The sequence below is a fragment of the Serinus canaria genome, chromosome 1 (assembly GCF_022539315.1).
Source record: "Serinus canaria isolate serCan28SL12 chromosome 1, serCan2020, whole genome shotgun sequence".
NCBI lineage: Eukaryota > Metazoa > Chordata > Aves > Passeriformes > Fringillidae > Serinus > Serinus canaria.
Genome location: NC_066313.1, coordinates 97,556,280 through 97,564,202, shown reverse-complemented (window position 1 = coordinate 97,564,202; position 7,923 = coordinate 97,556,280).

Genomic DNA, 7,923 nt, shown 5'->3' with positions numbered 1-7,923 from the left:
AAGTATTTAATCAGTGTCTTCCTGACAGCTCACCTTTTACAGCAGTTTGGCTTAATTTTTTGCTAATGATGATATGGGAATCACCCAGAGCATACATCTAGCTTGCCTTTCTGCTGACAGAAAATGGCTTGAGAGAAGCAAATGATACATGAGCAGCCATATACTACATTTAGCAACATTTTGAAGTCAGCGTAGGTTTTAGCTCTTTCACTGAAATGGATACTCCAGATGAGGTTAATCAAGGTCACAGTGCTACAGAATAAATAAATCCATTTTCTAGTCTGTGCAGTAGGATCTTATTAGAAAACAAAGGACACTTTGATTTGGTACAACCTGTCCTCCTGTAAATGGTACAACAGTTTATATCCCTTGAGGATCTGGCCCACGTGTTTTATGTAACTTCCACTTTTTTTTTCTCTAAACCACCTGCATCCAACCCATGATAATAAACAGGAAAGTGAGTAACAAGCAATATAGACTATGTGGTGAACTGCTTCCCAAAACAATGAGTTGGTTCTGAATTCAGTTACTTTTGTACTGTGCCAATGAATCTTGAAAAAAGGTATGTGGTGTGCCCAAGACTGAATTGTTTCATTTTCAAGAGCTGTATTTAAGAAAAGAGAGGAAAAATGAAAATTCAATTAAATGAAGCAATAAACCCAGAGAAGTTCTGTTTGAAGAAAATCTGCAACGTTTATCACTAGCTCCACATCCCCAGCAAGCTGACATTTCAGAAAGGACTTTCACAGTTCTGTTCAGCTTACTTGGGAGAGAGCATTGATGCCTACACCAGAATGAGCACAAATCATGCAGGAGTAAGTTGTTTACACTGTCAGTCATTAGCCAGACATTTGGAGTGCTGAAGGACATTAGTATAAAGAGTCTGTCTGTGATACTCAGCCCTAAACATCTCTACCAGCCCACCTAGCAGCCTGGTACTCACAACTGGAGACCCAGTATTCCACTGGGGCTCAGCCAGTGCTGAAGAGCCTGCAGGGATGAGCTCAGGGGCCTCATGCACACTACATGTTCCTGTTTGTCCAGGTACAACATTTGCTTCTGTCATACTGATCTTCATGGACAACCCTTTCCTGGCTGAGCCTTCATTAAGTAGAACCTTTATTCTACATTTTGAGGAAAGTCAGTCCACTGTTTCTGCTGTTATTCACAAAAGAGATGGGTGAAATGGGCTCAAGAAGTCTCAGGGCAGTCTCAAGCCCTGTTCCTTCATCACTGTGAGTATGAAAGAATTCCCAAATCATTACAAATCACAGTATTAGCACAAGAGCTTTTGGTTAGATAACTTCTTTCAAGAACTGGGTGCCAGTTTTGACCTACCAAGGAGAATTATCACACCTTGACAGAAAGAGTATTTCATCTGTAAACTCCTACATTTGGGAAAACAAAGAAAATTACTTTTGAGGTCAGGGAGGAAGTGCAACAAAGACGTGAAACAACTCAGTGAAAAGTGGGAGTCTGTGATTCTAGAAACTCTTAAAATATGGCTCAGATGCCCTCAGAAATTTGGTCAGTTCACCAGTGCAGTAACCTGTGACTCATGAAATAAGCTGCTTTAAATACACTAGGTTTTAATAGAAAATGCATTGACCAGCTGTCCACAATCCATTAGCAATGAACAATCTGTGCTCAGCTTTCTATGAGCAGCTCATTTTGGCCTCTCCTGGTTTTTGTTTCTTTTTAATGTGGCATGAAAGAAGGGAGGTGTGCAATGGAGTGACACCACACCTTCCTATGCAAACAGACAATTGCTAATGAACAATTTGCAGTTAGATATGCCTAATTTGATGGACTGAACTTGCTATTTTTCAAACCACATTAAACTAAAGTACATTGACAGTGATGAGTGCTTCACTCTTGCCAGCACAAACACATCAGTACGTTCAGTTTTGTGAATACATTAAGCACTGTGGATGCACTTCACACGAAAGCCTTGTGTTTTAACTGGATGTTTTGTGTCTGCATTGATGTTTGCATCAGTCCAGAGTAATGTTGCCCTTATAGTCCAGATCCAGCTTTGTTCTGAGTAAAGTAAGCAGGTTCAGTAGGAACTGAATTTGATCTAAGATCAAAAAGTAAAATTTGATTTTGTTAGTCTGTCCTCTTCCTTCCTACCATGTTTCCCTTTCCCTTAGAGGTGGCAATTTGAAGATGTCAAAACATCTTGCTATCTACAGCAATAACTAAATGGAAAGCATTTAATTTTGGAAAGACTGCAAGTGTTTTTGCATTATTTCTCTATCACCTTTGCTTTTCTCCTACAATTTGAATTATAATTACTACAAATGACAGTGTGTAGCTTTTATCAGTTGTGGACCATCAGGCGTTTTATACTTTGGACTAACATTCTTGATGATATTGTATCTAAACAACTGCAGGTGCTGATGTGTGAGCACATGGTCACTGTAAAATGAACTGGGACCACTTGCTTAGTAGAACTGAAGTGAGAAACATGTTACCTGGATGCAAAGCCATGTTTCAGAGGATCAATACCTTTCCCTTCATTGTTGGGGCAAGGTGTTTTATATGTAGAAGGCAAGGTGTAAGGGATGCAGAATATTGTGCACCTGAGTGGTTGCCTCTCCTTTGCCTTTATAGTGTATGGTTTTGATTTTTACTGTAACCTTCAAAGTAACACTTTATGATATCCTGATTTAACCTGCCAGTTTGTACACTCATCCTCCTAAAAATCATTCAGCTTCTAAGTTTTCTCCTAAACTTTGCAAACACACTTTGGTGTCCTGACGCTTCAGGGAATTGACAGCATCTTTACCCAGCTCCTGATGTCCTCAGATCTGAGGCTGGGCCCTGTGCACGGGGCACTGTCCATGGCAATGCTGAGCACTCTTTGACTTGGGAAACAGCCATCAGCCTGTGGCAGCCTCGGAGTGCAATGGAGCTGTGTGCAGGTGACAGCTTTTTTAGGTCTGAAAAAGAAAAGCAGGGAGCAAATGGGACAGGAGGTTATGGAGAGGTGTGGATTAGTTGTCCAAGGCATTGGTCCTAGGCTCAGACCAGTGGAGTACAAAGCCCCCTGTGCTCCAGGCTGGCAGTCGAACCAGGTGGGTGCTCTCCAGGCAGCAGCCTCCCCTCGCTTCCTCCCCTCACAGACAGAGGTCCTGAGTGTGGTGCAGCAGGTGGGCAGTCTCTGTGCTCTGCACTTGCTGCCTTTACCTCCATTGCTGCTGGGCAAAAGGGAATTAAACTCATTTGCCCTTTCTCGTTCCGCAGAGGATGAGCCAGCTAAGCCCAAACCGCTGATGCTCGAGCTGAGGCTTCGTGCTGGTACTGCCCTTGGTGGCCCGGATGGAGCTGGACAGGGGGTGTGTGCCTGCAGAGGAGGAGAGATGCCCCCCTCCCTGTCACACAGCTCCGGTCCCCCTGAGAGAGTGGACACGAGGATGCAGACAGGGATGTGTCCAGTGTGGGCAAAGCTCCTGTGGCATGGACTGAAGCCCACAGCTGAAGAGCCAGGGAGCAGAGAGCCAGGGAGCCAGGGAGTCAGGGAGCCGAAGAGTCAGGGAGCTGGGGAGTCAGGGAGCTGGGGAGTCAGGGAGTCAGGGAGTCAGGGAGTCAGGGAGCAGGGAGCCAGGGAGCCAGGGAGTCAGGGAGCCGAAGAGTCAGGGAGCTGGGGAGTCAGGGAGCTGGGGAGTCAGGGAGTCAGGGAGTCAGGGAGTCAGGGAGCAGGGAGCCAGCATCCCAGTGCCAGCACTTTCATCTGAGAGAAGGCGGATGGCACGCATGCAGAAGAGTTAGTCATGTGGGAAGAAGGCTGCTCAGGGGATTAAAAGGACTATTTGCCCAGCCCCCCGTTCGAAGCACGAGGAGGAGGAGAGGATGGGGATTGCCCCCGGCGATGCCCAGGTGCAGCCGAGGCAGCACGGCTCCTTGCCAGGCGCTGCTGCAGGGACATGTGCGGAGGGGCTGAAGCCACCCATGGGCTGTTCGCTGCCTCCACAAAGCCAATTTAGGGGAGTCCTCAGAGCAAGGATTTGCCGGGTGTTCCACTGAAGCGAGCTGCTCCTTGGCAGAGGGCAGAGGAGGAGCAGAGCAGGGCGGCCGCAGCCTTGCGCAGCGGTGAGGTGGCCCTGCCACGGCAGCTCGGTCACCCTGGGGATGCTCCAGGACAGGCAATCCCGGCAGCCGCAGCCTTTCAGAGTCCTTCTTCTCAAAGTTGTCACTGAGTAACCTTCTGTCTGTCTTTTATGTGCTAGGCAGAACGATAAAGTGTAACAGAGAGCATAAACAGTGCTCCTGGATGGGAAAATTGCCCTGATAATGGTATTTAAAGCTATTTTAAGGGTGTGTGGTGCCCAATACACAACACAGAGGGTTTTTATTGAGGCATGTCCTAACTGCAATTCTCTGTTATTGCAGTCCTAGTTTCATAGCACAGCTCAGCCAAAAGCATGAGTGGTGAGGCAGAAAACTGCTCTAACAGAGCCAGAGTGCAGATGAACCTCGGTGGGCAGCTCTTTCAGCAGATGTCAGACAGCTCGTACCCTGGGGACAGGACTGGGAGTACCAGGTAGGAGCTGGGAGCCACAGCTCCCGCTGCAGACGGGAGGGGTGGAGGGGAGAACTGGCCCCGGGAGGAGAAGGAGCCTGTGTCAGCATGTCAGGTTACAGGCAGCCTTTGTGCTGTGGCAGTGGCAAACTGACACAGCCCTTTGCTCCTGCCAAGCAGGCTGGCTGCCATCACACACAGCAGTGGATTTCACTGAGACACAGTTTAAACCTCCAGATGCTCCTCTTATCACCCAAACCCACGGCTGCTGCCTTGCTGCCCTTGGAGGTTTGAATTTCCTGAAAAGGCTCCAGGTACTTCCCTTTCTCAGCTATTTACTGTTTCCTTTTTACTGTGGTACAACTGTCCTCATGCTCTCATCAGCTTTCCACACCAAAAGAAATGAAGGTCCACCACAAGAAATGCTCCTCATCCAAGCATGGATGGCCATCACCATCTCTGGCTGTATAAATCACTCCCAGCTAAGAGCCTGGCCACCCTGCAGAAAGCCTGCTGTGTTTGTAAGGCTGACACAATCAAGTCTCTATCAGCCCAGAGGGTGGTTGGGCACTGGAACAGGCTCTCTAGGGAGATAATCACAGTATCAGCCCTGTCAGAGCTCAAGAAGGACTCAGATAACACTCTCAGGCACATGATGTGAGCCTTGGAGCTGTCCTGTGCAGGGCCAGGAGCTGAACTTTGATGATCCTTGTGAATCCTTTCGAACACAGGATATTCTAGGATTCTATGATTCTACAATCTAGTGTCTCCCATATGTCTTCTCAATGGGAGCAAATCCATCCATGAAGGTTTGATGTGCTTGAAGCTCAGTGACTCCTCACTGTTCCAACACAGTTTTTCAAAATGCAGCTTTGTGCTAATTCATCTCACAGCTTATTTTTTCTCTTGTGCAAAGGACATGGCAAGAAAGGTGGAGTGTAATTATTGTATTATTCCTCATATATGATAACAAGGTTTGCATTTAGGTATGCAGTAAAAAAGAACTTAGAAATAGGGCTGAGAATTTGCAGCATAATTCAGCGTGACTCTGCCTGCTCCATTTCCAACTACTACAATTCTTGCACACACATTTAAAAGCAGGTGCAGAGGCAAGCCCTACACAGCTCTGCCCCACTGGCATCCCCTAGAAGTATCCTGTTGTCTGGGGGCTCCTGGGTCGTGCATGTATCCCTTGGGGCTCCAGGCTGTGCACGGACAGGTGGCTGCAGCAGGTGGGAGTGAGGAGCAGAGGTGACTCCTGCGCCATAGCAGGGAGGTGACAGCTACCAGGGCTGCCTCTGGACAGGCAGAGCTCTGTAAAGGGGGAAAAATAACACCTGCATGTAAAAAGGCAGTTTTGAATCAGCCAGCCCTGTTTCAGTACCCTAAAAATACCCAGTTCAGTGATTGTGCAATTAACTTGCCAGCACAGAAGAGAAAATAGGAGAGTTGAAGTGAAGGGTCAACACAGTTCCTCTTCTCTACTGAAGAAGAAGAAATCAAGGTAATAATAGGCATAATTCTCTGCTCTGAAAGGCAACAGCTGAAACAACAGCACAAAAACCTTTCATCATTCCACCATGTGACAGTCTCACTGGCAAATTGAGAAGCGATGAGCAAGACAAGAATCACAAAAGGCACATACTTACTTAGAAAACAGGCTTTGTGGCTCTCAATCGAGAATAGGGGCATTTTAATACCTCTCCTGGGCCTTACTGTAGGCTGTATCATCTGGATGTGAGAGGAGAATATCTGTCAAAAAACCAGGGGTTTGGGCATTGCCAAGCACTGCCAGGGGAGTGCTTCAAAGGATTACAATTCCAAATGCTCATAAAATTTTGAAAAATAGACTGAAATCAGTGTGATGTGCTTCAGCCCAGACAAATTGACAATGCAGTAACTGGTGCTGCCCTAGAGCCAGATGTACAGAGACAAAAAAGGGAACGGCTGAGCAAGGAGCACTACCAGAGAGGTCTCAACTGGAATATGAGTTGGTATTGGCTGATGTCACCAGAAAGAAGCTGTGTATCAGAGAGGCACTGCACGTGAAGCGTCCCACTGATTGGATTCCTGGTCACTGATACAGTTTCAGTTGTTTGCAGATATGGACACCATCACTAAGGAAGCACAAAACTTGGCAAGTCTGGATGACCCCAAGAAGGCCAACATGAAATTTAGGGAACGTGACCTCTGGGGAAGAGTTGAGTGAATGTTGCTAACTTTCACTCAAAAAAACGATTGTTAGAGGATTGCACATGGACGAGAGAGATCAGTCCCCCCTGGTCCACAGGACATGGCCACCACCAGATACTGAAGCTGGCTGTTTCCTCAGAGTCCCTGGTTTCAGACTGTGCTTGCCAGATGCTTGTGGCTGCTGGCCCTGCTGAGGCTGTGCTGGGTTCCCAAGGGCTCCTGAGGGCAGGACCTCCTCTCCAGGGTTTGGCAATGAAGGGCCAATCCCTGCTGCTCCCATGGAGGCAGGCTCGTGGTGGTTTCAGAGAAACTCTGCTGGGAACAGAAACCAAGCCTGTGGATGTGGCTTCAGAGTTGCATCTCAAAACAAGCCCTGACAAGGCCCAAAACAAAACCATCCAAGTGATCCTGAGCAGAAATAGGCTAATTTAAAAAATACTGAGGCACTGTCTGATCGATAACACTCAACCCAAGCTGCATTTCCAGAGCTAATTCATGCATTGATTTTCCCATTGATTTGCAGTAACTGCTGGGTTCCTAGCTAGATTAGCAAAGGTATTTAAATTTTAAGATGGAGTCATTTCAGTAGCCTTAGTCACCTTAGTACGTAAATCCAGTTGATTTATAGCTCAGATTAGGTCTCTACACAAGATGCTGTGATCCCACAAAGTCTCTTGCTGCTTTTTGATGGCTCAGTGAACACATTTAAAATTCAGGTTTTATATGCCCCGATTGCTTTGAAAATGAAGTCTGTTTCCCAAATCACCTGGGCTTTGCAAAGCTTTTAAAAACATGTCCCTAAACACCCAGCCTGGTACCCTATCTCAGACTAACTGGGGTTTCTTTCTGCCTGGGAGTTAAGGTTCTTGGCTTGGTGTTCCAGTGAAGTTTCTAAATATTTTTACAGCATGTCACCAGCCTGTTAAAGGATTGACAGATTCTGAGCTACCAGAGACATGGGTAGGCTATAGATAAAGTGACCAGCTGTATCATTGACAGCACATTTGTAAACATTAACCAAAAGTAAAAGCCTTTTATAAGAAGGCCATAAAATGGCAGGAGTAATTATGTTTTTCCAAAGTTAATCATTGACTTTTGTTTATTTGGCTTTTTATAAAAAACTTTTTCCTTTCTCTCCTATAATGAATAAAACCTATAAAAGGTCCAGCAAATTGGATTCAGCCTTTCTTCTTCACGGTGGCCAT